This window comes from Tenebrio molitor, chromosome 8 (genome assembly GCF_963966145.1).
Source record: "Tenebrio molitor chromosome 8, icTenMoli1.1, whole genome shotgun sequence".
Lineage (NCBI taxonomy): Eukaryota > Metazoa > Arthropoda > Insecta > Coleoptera > Tenebrionidae > Tenebrio > Tenebrio molitor.
In genome coordinates, this window is record NC_091053.1 from 9,545,569 (window position 1) to 9,564,126 (window position 18,558).

An 18,558-nucleotide genomic window follows, 5' to 3' on the forward strand; every position below is an offset into this window, starting at 1 on the left:
GAGGGCACAATTTTTACGACAGGCCGTCGAAAGCTGCCGCCGTTTGTTTTGACAGTCGCGACACGGATTACGCCATCGGCACCGGGATGGATGTCTTCGACACGCCCCAGATTCCACTGCAAGGGTGGAACTTGGTCATTCTTGAGATTGACAGACACCTGATTGTCCGCGGTGGTAACACGCAAATATACCGCTGCCGCAAACCCTATTTCCGAGGCGTCGCAAAAACCATGTAGTTCGCACGAAAGCTGCGACCTGATTGACAAGTGGCGATTTTTTTTTTATCTCCGACACCTCTGGTAATTGAGCGAGGTACTGTCCCCATCGGTCAATTACTTCTTGTGGGGGAACATCATCCCAGGACAGTCCAAGACACCATAGGTGTTGTATTAAATGTTTTGCAAAAAAGGTTAACGGAGCAAAAAAATCAAGCGGATCAAAAATTCGGGCAACTTCGGACAAAATGTTTCGTTTTGTGCAAGCACGTTCTTTCAAATTTACCTTAAACGAAAAGGTGTCAGGAGAAGGTAGCCATTGCAGGCCGAGAATTTTGATGGGCGAATTTGATTTGTCCTGATCGAATTCGAGAGTGACCTGGCGTAGATTCGGATCAAGATGATCGACGACGAGGGGCGAGTTGCTTGCCCACTTTCTTAATTCGAACTGTCCGATTTGCAACAATTTTATTAGCGGGCCTCAGCCGTCGAATGACAACCGGTGACAATGTCATCCATGTACACGTCGGTGCGGAGAATTTCAGCTGCGCCAGGGAAGCGCCCTTGTTCGTCATCAGCTAATTGTAAAAGTGTACGAATTGCTAAGAAAGGAGCCGAACTAATACCGTACGTTACGGTGTTCAAAACGTATTCTTCTAATGCGTCGTCTGGAGACGAGCGCCAAATAATACGCTGAAAGCCGCGATCTTTTGGAGAGATTAAAATTTGCCGATACATCTGGCGGATATCGGCAGTGAACACGACACGATGTAAACGAAATTTCAACAACACCTTGACGATATCCTGCAACAACTTGGGTCCAGAATACAGGATGTCATTAAGTGACTGTCCGTTCGACGCTTTGGCGCTGGCGTCGAAGACAACGCGCAATTTTGTCGAACTGCTGTCCGGTCTCAAGATGCAATGATGCGGGATGTAATAGTTTTGAACCGAATTTTCAGGTAGCGGAGTTGCACGAGACATGTGATTCGAATCTAAATAATCCCGCATGAATTGGACGTATTCTTGTTGCAAGGCCGGGTTTCGAATTAAACGATTTTCCAGCAGGAGAAATCGACGTACCGCAATGTCGCGGGAGTTTGGGAATTCCGTTTTCTGAATTTTGAACGGTAACGCGACCCTGTATCTGCCATTTTCACCTCGCGTCACAGAAGCCGCATAAAGTCTTTCGCATTGAATATCATCGGGATTCGCGAAGCTTTCGTTGGGCACTTCCTCAAGTTCCCACAAACGTTTCAAAGAGACCTCTAATGGTTCCGGCTCCATTATGGTGCAGTAAGTGTTTACCACCGATGGAACGCGAAAATCTTTTGGGCCGTTTATCACCCAACCGAATATGGTGTTTATCGCGGCGGGCTCACCTGGGTTTGTACCCAACAAAACCCCAGGTCGAAGAAGCGTGGCATAAACGTCACCACCGAGAAGCATTTCGACACGATGTGGACTATTAAAGTCAGGGTCCGCGAGGTTCAAATTCGAAATGTGTTTCCAACGACTAATGTCCACGGGATTGGACGGCTGATCGCCGGTAATGTTGGGCAACACATGCGCAATGATTTTTTGATGCTCGATTGATGAATTGCGCGGCCGAATTAAACACTCTGAAAATCCAGGAGAAATGGATTCCGCGCCTGGATTAATTCCCTTCACCTGCATCTTCGAAGGCGTGAACCGCAACCCTAAACGACGAAGACATTTCTGCGTTATGAAACTACCCTGACTACAATTGTCTAGGATGACACGGACGCGATGAAAATTGCCACGCACATCTTTTACCTCGATGACCGCGGTTGCTAGTAAAACAATTTTGTTACCGATCGAACTGGTCAAGGTGGTTAATTGTGAGTTGGGTACGTTCGGCGCTGACGAATTCGTTTCGATCGAATTTGAACTAGAGGGCTGCGAAGTTGTTGACGAATTTTGAGTCGAATTTTTATTGAAATGAAGCATAGTGTGATGCTTTTCCATGCAAGAGCGACACGACGATTTCGACGGACAAGATTTTGATTGGTGAGACGAACGAAGGCAGTTGATACAAAGGCGCCGTGACTTCACCGCTTCGAACCGTTGGCGAGGTGTTTTTGACACAAAGTCCGGACATTTGTATATGTGGTGGTCTCCAGCACAAATGGAGCAATTTGTCGACGGCGACGACGAGTCGACGAGCAAAACCGATTTTGTTTTTGATTTGGAGTTGGGATTTGACGACGCGATAGTTGTCGACGATTTTGAATTGCCTAACGAATCAAGTACTCGGCACTGGCTTTCGACGAATTCGGCCAGCTGAGTATATTTCGGGACCTCGGCTGGTCCTAACGAGCGAATTTCGGCCTCAAACTGTTTTCGCGTTTCGGGATCGAGTTTTTCGAGTAAAAGTTGTAGCCACATGAAATCCTCTAACGAATGCGATAAATTTAGGGCCAGCAAGGCTGAACGATTTTCCGTGAATTTGTCGATTGTTTCACGTAGTCCCTGTGACGATTCTGATTTCAACTTGGGCAATGCCTGAATGTTGTTCCAATAATGATATGACAACCTTCGTTTGTTCTCATATCGGTCGACAAGAGCCTTATACGCTATCGGATAGTTTTCTTCTGACAACGTTAAAGCCTTCACTAAGTTCAAACAACTAAGTAGATATTGAAATTTTTCAATTTGTGCCACATCTGCCCGAGAGTGAACCGCGTTGTTAAAAAACTGGATAAAAGAACTCCACTCACTGAAGTTGCCATTAAAATTGCGTAACGACAATTTCGGCAGACGTAAGTTTGACGACGACGATGTGCTTTGATTTGTTTCTGTTGACGCTGGACGATTGATTTCGGGAAAATAATTGACATAAATGGCTTCGATTTCATCGAACGCTTCAAAAAATTCCCTGCGTATTTGTTCTTCCGCGGCGAAATCCGGTTCAGATTGGGCCGCGGTGTGTGCAAGAATTGCCGAGTGCACAGGTTCAAATTTCTCAAAAATCGATTGGGCGCGAGCGAACCGTCTTTTTAACAACGCACGTAAAGAAGGTTGTTCCTGCGAAGATTTGGCGACCTCCCAAATTTCAAACATTTGCGTCTTCAAACAATCCCGTTGGGCGCGATTCTCTTTTGCCTTTGCAGCCATTTTTGCTGGTCAATTGAATACCAAAATTGTGAGTTTTTGCGATAGAATGCGGTGTTTGCGAACGAACAAAAGAAAACAGGTACTTGAACCGTAATAAAATCGACGCCAGTGAGACGGACCTTTTCCGGCCAAACCCCAAGTTGTCGAACAGATGTTGGGAAAACCAGGTAGTTTCCCAGAAAAATGTCGAATTTTTGACGCAACGCTTTCGAACCGAATAATTTTGTTTGTTTGGTTTTGTTTTAAATTGATTAAAACAATTGACGATAAATTTGTTAACTAGGTGACGACGATATGACTAAACAAACAAGGAGAAAGAAAATAGTTGCACTGCGCTGGAGACAATGAAACGAATTTTGAAAATTTTGATTGACAATTTTTAACAATGAAAAGCCACAATTAAACGACCAATTATGACTAATCCGGCTCGAAGGACCAAAAAATGTTTGTCTCCAGGGCACTTAAGTCAGTTTTAGTTGACTTAAGCCTACCTAAACGAAGAGCTTTGTTCGATTTACTCCGGGATCCACAATTCGTTAAATCAAAATTGACTTACCTTTTTTATGCGGACCGCGAAGAGACCATGGACCGATTGGCATGGGTGGAATTCGACGATAATTTTGGACTTCGGTGCCACTTCAATTAAGTGGGTTTCACGACACGAGACAACTATGTGTGTTCACTCAGACGGTCAAATTCGAAGTCTCTCTTTCTTTCAAAAAATGTCCTTCACCGGTGGGGGAGGTTTCGTCAACCCCGATTTTGCACGAAATTGTGAATCGGTTAACGCGCAATCGCCAATGACAGAGGGTGCAACTATTTTCGAATTGTATTTTTAAAACTAAATTAAACTAGGCGCTAAAACTAAACCGAACAAAACCAAACAAAAATGAAAAGAACTAAAATTAACTATTTACAAAAGCCAACACTATAATAATTAATGTGGTTAAAACGTAACCTAAAAATTTGACGTCGCTAATGTGATAAACGTACAACTCGTGTCTTGCTCGAATCACACATGCTAAAGCGAGATGCATAGTGGGACACGCTTAATACAATACGTACAAGAATTCAATAGTTTGTTTACATTATGTTGAAAAGAGATAGCAATATGACAGTTGTTCTGCTTTTTAATTGATACATCGGACTATAATTAAAAAATGGACTATAATGGGTAAATAGATCATTTGATTATAATATAAAAAAACATGCATTATTAATTTTTTTATCTACGGCTGCTTGGATAAGTCGTTATTACCACACTCATTTACTGTCATTTGAGTTGCGTAATGTAGTTCATTACCGCACTGGTTTCATTACGTAACGCATTTTTATTTAGAAGCAAACAGACAAAATTTATTGAAATACAACAATACAAAAGAAAAGCTAGGCACTTATTGTAAATACATAACACAGTCCTTGCATTTTGTTCGCCCAGTAGCCGGCCTCGACTTCGTTTCGGTGTTCAATCTCTGGGCTTGGCACAAAAAGACTCACTTCCACTTTTAATGATATCATCTACTACTCTCTTTTGGGTTACTCGCACAAGAGACCACTTTGTAATACACGTCATACTGGAAAAACGACGCAAACTGCAGTGACACCTCCAGAGACGCTCGTCTCTTGCACTCCAGGTCGTCCTCGAAACAGGATAACACACGTTTCCATTCCAGGTTCTGGTACTTTTCTCACTTGACGTCGGGGTAACCCCAATGTACATTTTTCGAAGTCACTTCACTTCCGAGAGCCGCGATAAGACGTAAACGACCCGGTTCTCAATTATGAAAAATTTAAAACAACGCGTTGTTTACAAACAGAATTAGCTGGTTGTCCTGGTATTGAGCAAATTGTTTCAATCTTGTTGCTTTGATTTTGAATTAAAACGATTGAAACTGACATTTAACAATTATCAAAATATATTTTTGTAAATGTCAAATTTGACGTTTTTGCCAAAAATTGATTTTTTTAATTAATAATTCGCAGCCGTAGATCAAATGTTGTACATAACACGTGGGCTAAAGCATATTACAGGAAGCTCGTGTGTTACAGATGAACTCGGGCCAACGCCCTCGTCATCTGCAATCTTCACACTCGAGTCCTGTAATATTGCTTTTATCCCAATAATTATGTAAATAACTATTATATTAGATGTTCACAATGTTTTTACGTGATATTTTACAAAGCAGTTATTTGTCTTATTTAGGCATAAATGAATTTTACATTTAAGGCATTGGACACGTGTTTGTCCAGAACAGTTCTCATTTTTGCACCTAGACGCATAAGGTTTTTGGTCAAACTCAATTTTTTTATGAAAGCCTGTATTTTGTCCTGCACAGTGAATACGCTGCATGCGGAATCTTGCACAGAAGCATTTGTTTCGTTGAGACAAGAGAAAATATCAGCTAAATATGTCACTCTTTTAAGCCATGTTTCATCTTCAAATTTGAACTTGACGTTGAAGTCACTGTCCTTCAAAAATAAATAGATTTCCTGACGAAGTTCAACAAACCGAGCTAATATCCTTCCTCTTGACAACCAGCGTACTTCACTGTGTAAGAGTAATGAAACATGTTCACTACCCATATCAGGGCATAATAATGCGAAAAGTCCCGAGTTTAACGGACGTGCTTTTATGTGATTTATTATCTTCACGACCTCTGACAGTGCTGTGTTTAAATTCTCAGGCATTTTCTTGGATGCCAGCGCTTCTCTGTGCAACGCACAATGCGTGCTTTTGGCTTCAGGAGCAACATGTTTAGTCCTAGTGATTAGTCCAGATATCCTTCCTGTCATGGCTTTGGCACCGTCAGTGGAAATACCAACACACCTTGTCCAATCTATGCCATGTCCTTTTGCCGTAGTCTTCAAGGTCTTGCATAACAGAAAATCTTCTTCAGAAATATTTTTATACACATATCTCACAAAACCAAGCAAATTCGGCAGTTCACTAACATCTGTTGATTGTGTCATTTGAAACAGGTATTTTATCCAGCAATTTCGAAGATTTGTCTCTTAATACGCAACTGACCATATCTTTAGCAGCTGGTAAAATTAATTCTTCAGTAATATTGTAGAATTTGCCGGTCTTCGCTATTTTGTATGCCACAAGAAAAGAGGCACGTAAATATTCAGAGTTAGTAGTCACAGTATTTGTCATAGCTTTTTTTAAAGAATCCAACCCCCTCTTTTTTCGAACAAAAAATTCTAAAGGCTCGTCTACGTACTGCTGATGTTTTGTCTCCAACTGTCTTCGCAGCAATGATGGCTTCATCGAGCTATTTGCCAGAACTTCTGAGCATATTATAGTGGCGGCCGGGGAAAATGAGAATGACTTAAATCACTCTGAGCTGTATTCAAATAAAACTGTAATGGTTATCATTATAAAGATTTACGATAGGGCCAAATTTTTGCCTGTCACCACCTGCAAACAAAACCCTTCTTAAATCGTTCCTTCTAAGAACACAGGTATTCAAAGAAATCGGTCCCTGTCGTAAATCTTTATAATGATAACCATTACAGAACAGATTTATTTAAATACAGCCCAAACCCAAAGTAATTAAAGTCATTCCCATTTTCCCCGGCCGCCACTATACACACTGTGGCTCTGGGTATTGAGATTCTTCTTTGAACGTAAATCCAATTTTCAGATAGTCTTCGTCATATTTCGTTTCTTTTGCCGATGGAATGATGTTTTTCTGGGTTACTCGTTTTCGCAGAATATTCATTTGAAATCGAACTTTCATCAGAAGTAGAAGCAATTGGACGTAGATTTTTCAGTTTGTGAATTAGATGATAACGTTTGCGTATCGGGGCATTTTCCGCGTAATGATCCCGTTTTTAACCACTGGTTCATGTTTACACCTATTATTTAATCAAAATTACTTGATCACTTTATGCCGGCCCACAGTGGTCCGATAACCCATAAAAACTGGCCAAAATTCCTAGCGCTCAAAATACTTAATTTTCATTTGTTGAAATATTTATAAGTTGGTGCCACGTGATTAATAAAACGTAAAAATGTATAGAATTTATTGGGAAAAATTGATGCTTTAATATTTTTATGTACCTGTTTAAATTAATTATTAGTTCATGTGTAAGGTCCCATTTAGAACCCACAAATTAGATTGAAAAAGTACCTATTTAAGATAGCTAATAGCTATTCTGTTTCAAGTATAATAGAATCTAGAGGCATTAATAGATTTTCGAGTTCCTGTTCCTGGTCATCCATATCATGACTATTTGCATTCCCGTCATCATCCTGCTCAATAGTGGGTTCTGCAAATAAAGCAACTACTTCTGAGGGCAACAGTAACTGCTGTTTTTTTCTTAATCTACTGCTCAAGCTTGCACTAGTTACAAGTGGATCAGACGTTTCAAGAGACCTGTGTTATACATATGAAATAAAGGAAATCAAATTATTATACACTGCCCGCCAAAATTATTGCATAAAGTAAAAATGAACCGTAGTTTTTTGTATTTTACTTCTTCTGCGATTTCCTTATGCTGAATCTCTTATTTTATCGTATTTCTTTTGTTTAGTAGCAAAAATCGCCATGTTGATAATTTCTAAAGTTGTTTATTATGAAAAGTTTGTATTAGTGTTATTGGTTAATTTCGTAAAGCATTTTGATTGTGGATTTGAGAGACGGTTAGTAAGAAGTTTTGGTTCCTTCAGTCATAAATTTCGAAAATGAATCCCTACGAACGTTTAAGTTGACATACAACAGCCGAACAATGTGCACAAATTGTTGTACTAGCCGAAGACGGTATTAATCAACAAGATATTGCAAATGGTCTTTGATCTGCACCAGTCAACGGTATCTAGAGTTTTGCGTCGTTTCCACGAGACAGGAGAATACTCTAGAAAACCTGGACAAGGACACAGACGAACAACAACAGCTCAACGGGATCGTTTTCTGCTTTTATAGTCGTTGAGACACAGGACTCTGACTGCTCCAGCTTTGCAAGTTATGACTTTAGGAAGATATCAATTCCAAATTAGTGCAAATACTCTTAGAAGAAGACTTGCTGAACACGATTTAAGGCCCAGGATACCAGCAAGGGGCCCACAGTTAACAGCGGCTCACCGAAGAGTACGATTGCTGTTTACCCAAAATCACGTTGATTGGGAATTGGATCAATGGAGGTTAGTAATGTTCTCTGACGAGTCCAGATTTTGCTTGGATCAAAGTGACAGACGTGTCCGGGTGAACCGATGCTCAGGAGAGCGATATGCTCAATGTAACATTATCCCGAAAGTCAATTTTGGAAGAAGTTCCGTTATGGTTTGAGCAGGTGTCACTTTCGACGCTCGCACAGAGTTGGTGGTGCTAGAAAGAGGAAACCAAAATGCGGCGACGTACATTACCAATATTCTGGAACCTCATATTGTCCCATTCCGACCATTTATTGGGATGACTTTATTTTTATGCATGATAATGGTCGACTGCACGTTGCCGGAATAGTGCAGCATTATTTCCGTGAGGTCGAAATTGGGCAAATGCAATGGCCAGCAAGGAGTTCTGATCTAAACCTCATCGAGTAATTGTGGGATCCTACAGATAAAAGAGTTAGAAGGTTACCAAATCCACCAACAACTCTTCATCAGCTGTCTTTGGGTCTAACTCAAGTTTGAGAAGAAATTAAGCAAAGAGTTATACAAAACCTCATTTTAAGCATGAGACAATGTTGTGCAGTTGTAATAAAGGCACGGTGTGCCAACACGCCTTATTAAATGTTAAATTTCTTTGTTTTCTCGAATTTGATTTTTTTAATTTTTTTATTTTCTTGATTTCTTTGTTGTGTTCTGATTATTGTAGTGTTTACTTTTATAAATCTACTTCTTTAATACATTTCGTTCGAAATGTTGTAACTGGAAATAAATTTGGCTCAAAAACACGAGTTTTGAAATTATGCGATAATTTTGGCGGGCAGTGTATTATTACCTATTAAAAACATCTGTCAAATTGTGAATTCTACTGTCCTTCCTGGCATGCATTTCTCTGTCTTTCTTATAAAATTTATTTCTAGATTCAGCCGCATCTTCTCCAAAATTTCCTAGAGGTAATATACTGTTTAATAAAATTTCTTTCCCATGAATTTTATGGACTTTATGGACGGATGCAGGCATGGGGTACCAATCATAAAGCTTCATGTACAAGTTTCCTGTTTCGCTGCAGTATTCTTCAAATAAATCTGGATTTAATGGATACTGACAAGCAAGAGCAATCAAAATATTTTTGAATCTTTTTATTAATTGTTCATCCACATCTGTTACTTCGGCAAATTTTTCTGTTTGGTTAAAAGCCCTATGTGATGTATTGCCATCATTTGTGGTACCCGATCCGTTAGCTTTTGGCTTATCAATACTGAGCCCCATTTGTTCCCAAAATCTTTTTTGAATTTCTAATTTTCGTTGCCTAAATGTAATTTTTTGAGCTTCACCCCTGACCTGCCAGGTTCTCAGTTCAATTCTGTATGCAATGTGTAGGATGCATTCGAAGAACCGTATCCACGCATGCAAAGGACTTATTCCATATTGTAATGTGTGGGGTCTTGCTTTAAAGACTGGCGAACTAAAATTGGTCGTGCTTTGAAAAGTTTTGGGTGTTACGCCGCAGATGGGACAAGCTTGGGAAGATTTGGTGTCAGTCAAAGCATTGAGGACTTTGCCATCAATTAGAGTCATATGCAAATCAAATCGTATCCGTAACCGTTTTTCGTTCGAAAATATTATGTCCGTGTGTTGAAGACATCGGATTTCCTCATCTAAACTGATTTTTTCTTCTAGAATATGTTCTCTACTTTCTATAACGTATTCGATTTTTAATGGTCTGCAAAACCGTATAGACTGCGGTGTGTAATTATTCCATAAAATTGTGTTAGTATTAGTTAACCGCAGAGGAATAACTGTTGTCGCAAATATACTAGAATCATTTCGTTCGTTGTCATTAGAAGTAAATTTCTGATTATAATTTGAAAAACCCGAGCTTCCATCAAAACCATAACTAAGTACTAGAGTTGCTTCACAAAATGTTAAGTTCTTGTTGTTAAGATACTGCTCAATTATGCTGTTTTGTAGCTGAACAATACGTCTAACCGTATGATCTAAAAGATTACCTAAAGGTGCTTTAGCTGTTGTTTCACTAACAGTAAATCCACTTATTCGGCACTCCATTTTTGCTTTTAATATTGTTGCATATGGTGGGTATATGTCCGCATTTCTTTCTTTACTTCCTATACGCATATTCATATATTGACTTTTGCTTAAATTATTATCTAATAAAAAGGACAAAGCTTCATCAGGGCTGTAGGCAACGGGAAGTTTTTGTGGGTTTGATAAAGTTTTTCTTATTTTAGAAGATAGTGAGGGAATCCGTCCCATTTGCTTTAAAACAGCAGCTAAATCTGAATTTCCGGAAACTCTTGCTGCGCTACTAGCAGCATGAACCAACATATCCGGGTCCTGATCGCATTCTGATACTATTTTAGAAACTAGTCTTCTTTTTGAGCGATCTGATTTTTGATGATAAGAAAGAGATGGACGGCCAACAGGAGCAGATGAAGATGTGGATTGCACAACAGGATGTTTAGGAGTATTCAAACACATTTCGAAGTAGTTCGTTAACCATTTTACATTTTTGCGAGAAAATCGCTCGAACGTTCTCTTACATCTAACCCATTTGGTTTGAAATTGTCTGCACAATCGTCTGCTCCTTTCAAAAATTAATTGTTTTTCGTTATGTGACATATTTTCTTTGTCCGAAAATTGATTTATAATATAGGCACGCACTGCGGAATCCTCTCTGCCTGATGAATGCCAAACTTCGAAAAGGGTTTGATAACTTATGCGTATGGCGTCTGAAAATGGAAGATTTTTGCTAAAGGGGCACCTCGGGGCAGGGAAATCTTTTACAAAATTTTGTGAAAGGGTTGAAACTACTTTTTGAACTAAAAATTATGTTGGCCTTCCTTGGCCAATTTAAAAAAAATTCTGTTAAAAACCATGAAAAAATGTCGTTATGAACAAGTCCTCAAATTTGTTTGTAAAAGCTTTTTATTCTGTTCTAATTTATGGCGGATATAATTGTAACATAAGGCTTAACTGCTTTTATATCATTCATGATTTAAGACAAGATATGACTATTATTATTACCAATAAAGTCCCAATTCTAAAAGATTGCGCTCAGTCATCAATTCAATCACTTGACAAACTGATCATTTTGACAGTCTACACATCAGTTTCGGGTCAAAGCCGACTACTATTTTAGGGTGAAGTAATTGATTTGGTTATCGTAGATTTACGGGTCTATTTTGTAACTCTCAACGATCATCATTACTAAAGGATCCCTCGTTAGTTAGTGATTAATCGGAATATAGTGATCAAATAGTATTTTGTAAATTTTGCTTCTCGCTAAATAACGTAAATTGACGTCAGCTGTCATCGTTAAATAGTTTATGCATTTTTACTATCCACTATATTTTGTTCGTGTTGATTTGTCGTATTAAAACTTGCTCTTGCGAGTTTTTCTAGCGATGAACAGAGACATATATTGATACAAGTAGTGGCAGAATTGGAAAAGAGTTCTTATAAACTATTATTAATTGATCGGTACAAAACATAGAGATCGTGATCGATTGTTAAATCAATATTTAAGAGATGTAACTGATCCGTTCTTTACAACAAAAGAAAATTTCAGAAAACACTAGCGACTTAGTAGGGAGGCTGGACAAGATTTGTTTTTAGAAATTTTACCTTACGTAGATAACGGCAGAGTCAAAAAATTACTAAAATTTGTAGTAGCCCTGAGTTTTATCGCTCACGGCAGTTACCAAAAGCCTGTAGGAAACAATAAGCAATGTCTCAGTCCACAGCCTTTATGGAATTGTACAAATTATGGTAAAACACTTGCCCCATATTTTTTTTTTTGTTTTTATTTTATTTTTTTTTACTTTTATTACATATTTTTATTATTCCTGAAGAACATATTGTTTTCTAATTCGTCAACATATAGCTGATACTGTTGCTGACTCGTCTTGCATTTACGCTTGAACATTGTTTTTATATACAGCTCGTCCATTGTAGCTTGAGCTGTGAGGGATGCGCAAAGTTGAATAAAGAGGTCCGATAAAGAGGCCCTGGAAGCAGCAAAGAAATGCGACAAAATTAGTGTTAGACCACTGCGCATCCGACTCTCACAGCTCAAGCTACAATGGGTAGGCTGTAACTTTACACAGTCGCAAACTTTTCTTGCCGCTTTCGCATCAGTTATTACTTATTTACTTATTGGTATTGCATTTTCAACATTTGCGCGATAGTGACAGTAAAAAACATAAAAAGTACATGAACTGTCATGAACATATAGGTACTATAAAGTTGGCCGTTGTGCTACTATCCAACCTAAAATTGTAAACTTTTTCCATAACGATGGTTATCGAATTATAATGATAACGATAAGATTTAAGAAATACCAAATATGCTGAAATCGTTGTAGTTCAATAGCGACCAATGCTTAACGAGCATCACTATCGGACGGATAGTTGTTTAACGATAAGTTACAAAATAGACCCGTAAGTTAAGGTAGAAATGACATGTTTTCAAAGAAGTTAAAAATATCCTATTTTGGCCACTTTTTAGGGGTTATCGGACCACTGTGCGGCCGTCCGAAATAGCATAATGAGTCTTTTGTTTTCACACGGAGAGAAATGTGGTGTGATGTGTGAATCTTAAGGCGGCCTTACACCAAGGCAACAATTGGCAACATGTTGCCCGCAACATTTTTTAGTAATGACCGGCAACATTACTAAAAAATGTTGCAGGCAACATGTTGCCAATTGTTGCCTTGGTGTAAGGCCGCCTTTACATACAATAACTCGACATTTGGTGAGTATACTGTTGAGGTACTTGGTTGATTTAAATGTATATTATCGATACCATCTTGGTCTTTTTCTGATGGGATGATCGCATCTAAAATAATAATCCTCATAATAAGAAATTATGTTTGAAATCAATAATATACATACTGCTTATGTCATCACTATCGTATACAGCAGGTAGACCATCAATTTGATTACCCAATATACTTTTAAATGTCAGGTCTACATCGTTAATTGCTACAAATTCACTTGTACCCCCTCCAGTTTTTAACATTTCTTGTTTATTTCGGGCAAATTTGTTTTTAGATTTTTTTTTTAGGTTATTGTATTTTTGTTTTAAAATGGTCATACTGCGGAACGTGGTAACAATATTCCTGCCATTAAATTCTTCTTCTAATTGCTTCCATGCTTTTTCTTTGTCGCTCCACTGAACAGCTCCACTTTTTTTATTTTCAATAACACGTTTATGTTTTTCCATTAATTCGAGCAGTAACTTTTCCTCCACATGAGTAAAATTTGGCGTTCTCTTTGATGCACTGTCCTTCGACATCTTGGTAAAAATGTATTTTCACAGTGTTTTAAAAATAATCCTCTGATAACCAAGTATTACACACACAGAAAATCTAATATACACAGTTGTTGTTGTTACCACGTTGTTACACAGTTGTTTGAGGTTAGTCGCACAATCGAATCGCGCATTTATTTGACAGAAGATGTTGCAAAATGCAACATCCGGTTGCAAGCTGTTACCAACATAATACAATTACTAGCAAACCGACAGTTAGCTGACTGATGCATTACATTGCCATTGAAATACGGATTGGTAGTTTACTGATGGTTAACTAATATTCAGAATTTACCGACAGTTACGAAAACCAAAAGTTAACCATCGATTGAAATACCGGGCCTAAGAATAGTGGCAGTTAATTTATTTCTTGTTTTAAATTCAGTCATTGTTTAACGCTCTTTCTTGTATAGCCGACTCAAGTTGCAAAAAACCACTTGTCATTTGCAACAGCATTTTTTCAATATTTTTGAACCAAATAAAGGCACAAAGGGACCTGAAAATCATAGTTTGGATTGAATATTTTCCATATAAGTACAGTTTTAAAGTAATTTCAAACGACTAATGCCATAAAATTGCTGTTGCAAATCCAAATTGGTTTTTTGCAACTTGAGTCAACTTTATTTGTGAACATAGCACTTTCTTTTCTTTTTTTCAGGTATTGTTTCAGTTTCATTATCTTTGTTTTCATTGATAATTTGATGACTATCAGTACTATTACTGTCGCTGTTCATTTTATTAGATTCGATCACAGATTAATAAGGTAAATAACAATAACTTTCCACAGGACTAGTTAGATGAAAAACAAATAAGAGTTGACAATTTGACATTTACCAATACCAAGATCAAGCGCATGCGCGAGTACAAATTTTACGCATCACTTCAATGAACAAAGTTTTAGCAACAATTCTAGAGAGTAATTATAAATGATTGTAGTCGAAGCAGGCCATGCCCATGTTAACCATGTTATGAAATTTTTGCCGCTTTCATGTGAACTGTCAATTTTTGTCGCTGTCAGTGTCATTTTTTAGGTGAAAAGTGCGGTGATGAGTGTTTTATTATTTTTTTTTAGTTAACGATTTCATCCAAAAATATTGAGTTGTTTTGCACCCAATTTAACTCCTGAGTGTGAACGGTGTGTACTCACTTATTTACATCATTTTAACGTTTTTTGTACAGTTGCGGCCGTTGAAATCTCAGACAGGAAAGATTTAAACACTCTGTATAAATTCCGAAATTTGATTAGCGTAAACAGGATTTCCATCAAGGATTATAAAGTCAGTGTCAGTATTTGACATATTAGGTCAGAATCGCGCGTAACTTTTGAAATGCCGCAATTATCTGATTTGCAAAAATGTGTTTGACTGAGGGACGGTGTGAGTATAAGAGCCATTGCGAGAGAAATTAATGTGGATAATGTTTGAGTGACATTTTGAGAAACGTCACTTTCAATACCATTTACAAAGCTAAAAGTTTGGCGTTGTTAAAGTGTCTGAGTTTTCAATGGCCGCAACTGTACATATGGAGCGGTCCGGCAACCATAAATTTTACATTCAGTTTTTGCGCCTACTTGGACTACAATCGTTTATAATAATAATAACTCTGTACGTATTGCCCTGCTGGTATTATTACGTTTAGCCAGCAGAGCTAGGAATCATTAAACAGTGCCGCAGTTTTTTATAAATTTTATTTGATAAAAAAAACAGATTACATTTTCTAAAGGTGTATTTGAATAAAAAAGTTACCTACTAAATACAAGTTAAATTTTATGGTTGATCTAAAGACATTATAATGTCCTGAACTTCTTTTGAAGATGGTTTTGTCGGCCTGTTGATCTTCTTTGTGATAGTTTTCATTGTAGAGTGAAATAAAAAAAAAAATAAATCAATACAATTTAAAAAAAATACCATCTCCTTAACCTTAACTGAGCCTCAATTTGTTGGATGTGACTCTTTTAATTCAAACGATGTACCTGCAGTACAAGAAATTAAACATTTATTAATTTGCTGTAAAACCCCTGGATCAGTAATAGCACTCCAGTTGGTACCCTTTAAAAGTTCTAAATTTTGTTGAATGTTATGTTTTATGCTTTAGCATTAACAGTGTCTGTGTTTACTTTTAATGTAGATAAATGCATTGCAATTTCTTCATTCATTTCGTCCTTATCTTTCGGTAATTGATTTTCTTGGTTCATATTCCTATTATTTTGAGTAACAATGCATATTTGATGTGTATGTTTGCACATATTTTTACGTAATGTATAATCCATGCATGTAATACCGGGACATTTTTTTAACTCTGAACATAGTCCATACTTATTCCCTATGTTAAATTTTAAAAAACACAGATCAATGCATTGTGAGTTGCTATGCAACCAATTATACCGAACACCAGAGATTTTGAAATAATGTTAAAAATTGTTCCGATTGATGGAATTGGTCTATCATGTGTTGCATTGGAAATGTCACGCACATTTCTAATGCTCTGATTGGCATAGAATAACTGCATTATGTGTATTTCTTCTTCAAACAACTTGACCATTTTGTTAAACTGTCAAGTACTTATTTTCGTTACCTTGGTTACGTGATTACATACATGCATTGACCTGTGTTTTTTAAAACTGAACATAGGGAATAAGTATGGGCTATGTTCAATGTTAAAAAAATGTCCCGGTATATATATGTGCGCATGCATTATATGCATTATATGCATTCTAACTGACACTTATGGTCTTCATCATTTTTTGTATAATTAAGCTGATATTCTTCTGATCCAGATTTAACCAGCCAACCATCAGCACGTGGCACAATTTCATGTGTTTGGAGTTCATTGCAGCCATATGACTTTTATTGATCTTACAGACTTTGTTAGTTACTTTTCCTTTTTCTATTTTAATTACGCGTTCATATTGTTTGTCTCTTATACAGGCTGATCCCGATATAACCTGCCAGAAGAAATCTTGTAATAGGTGACGATGAGTAGAACTCATACACAAAAATTGTTTCTAATAAAAGTCTTATCGTTTTCGAGATAAAGATAATTCAAAATTTGGTCAAAATTTGCTGTATGCTAATGAGTTAATCGGGTTTAAAAAGGTAATTCTGGTGGCTTGCTGCAATTTCTTTAGCAACGGTACCTGTAACACCTATGATCTTCCAATGTTCTACTCCGTCTGTCTCCTGCTCTGGAGTTCGAGTCGCCCGTTTGCTGGATCTCGTGTATATTACGATGTCCACTTCTTCGTCCTGGTACACGTACTCGACGAGCTTTCTCAGTCGACTTTCAGTCGTTAGGTCGACCACTGAGAGACTTGGGCGTTTCAGATCTCTCAGTTTGCAAATACCCTTCAGCTTCTGCAGCGTATCCACCAGGGCTGGTTGGCTTCCTCCTCTCCGCTTTCCCGGTCGTGGACGCCCGCGATGAAGGTGTACCTCTGGACCTCCTCCCCGAGAGTTCCGCTTTCCGTGGACACTGAACACGTGTTACTCGAGTACACGATCCTCCCCACCTTGACGACTTCCATTATGGGCTTCTCCATATGGGGTTGCCTGCTTATTACCGCTTTTATGTTGGACTTCTCCTCTATGTTCTGAGTCCCAGTTAAAACGATGACTTCTCTGTCGTTTGCGGCAGAGAAGATGCTTCCCTCCACGAGTAGACGTCTTCAGGCCAGTCCGCATTGATGATCTCCGTTAGGTGCTTCGCGCTCGGGCTGTTAGTCAGGACGCTCCAGACCTCAGCCCTTTTCCTGTTTCTCTTGCTCCTCACGATATTTACGCTTGCATTCCTCGCAATGCGGTGTTGGTGCGTCAGGTGTCGATTTCCTGATCCCTTCTTTTCCCAGAGTGCTTAACAACTCGTGCATCTCCTCGGTGTTCATCTGACTTACCGTACTCTCGAGCTTGTTGGAGACTTCCTTGATCTTCCGGTTGGTATTCTGGTTTTCTCTGACTATTAGACAGAGCGCCTTGGTCTCCTTCCCGAGCCTCGTCAGCAGCTGCTTGCGTTTCCTCGCAAGCAGCGTTTTTGCCTTCTCGACTTCCTTAAACTCATCTTCGAGGGAGGTTTCCTCGAGCCTACTCTTCTTGACCGACTTGTGTTCATCATGGTCCCACTTGTATTCAAGTATTGTCATGTTGCCCGGCGACGGTTTACCTGCTGCCGGGGTGGATGTCTCTTTCGGGGACGAAATTAGGACGGAGAGCCGTCCAAAAATCTTGCTCTTCCTGGATTTTTCTGCAGATTACCTGGGCGTTTGTTGTTCCGTGTCAGCCTTCTCCGGAGTCTCGGCTGACTCTTTTTCCTTGAGAGCTTGTGGTGCTCCCTCACCAGTGTTGTTTTTTGTGTTTTGTTCATTCTTCATAGTTGTTCCCACCAGTTGAGACAATATACGTAGTCACGCCCCAGGACGAGCGGCACCTGGGGGGTGACTACGTATATCGTCTCAAGGAAGGCGTTAATACGACGGGGTGCGCCAGGTGCCCCGCAGGTTTTTGCGACTTCGCTGTCGGTTTTTTATAGAGGTTCGCTCCTCACGAGCCGGCCGGCTTTATAAAAGTTGTTCTTTAATATACAATTTCATCATTTTTTTGTCTCCACCTTGTGGATTTTCGTTTCTGTGTGAGTTTCTGTTCACCTCTTGGCTGCTCTTGTGTTTCATGCTAAAACAAAATATACGATTTTAAACTAGAACGTATGTTGAATAATATTCCAAAATTTTTGAGCGAAAACCTGATAAGCCACGTGGCATATCATATTCATGCC

General features: G+C 38.7%; 1 protein-coding gene across 1 annotated transcript in view; it reads left to right on the top strand.

The window, feature by feature from the left end:
• Window positions 1-18,558, top strand: part of LOC138137246 (uncharacterized) — a 296,725-nt gene that overhangs the window by 5,481 nt on the left and 272,686 nt on the right. The gene's annotated exons all lie outside the window — the stretch shown is intronic.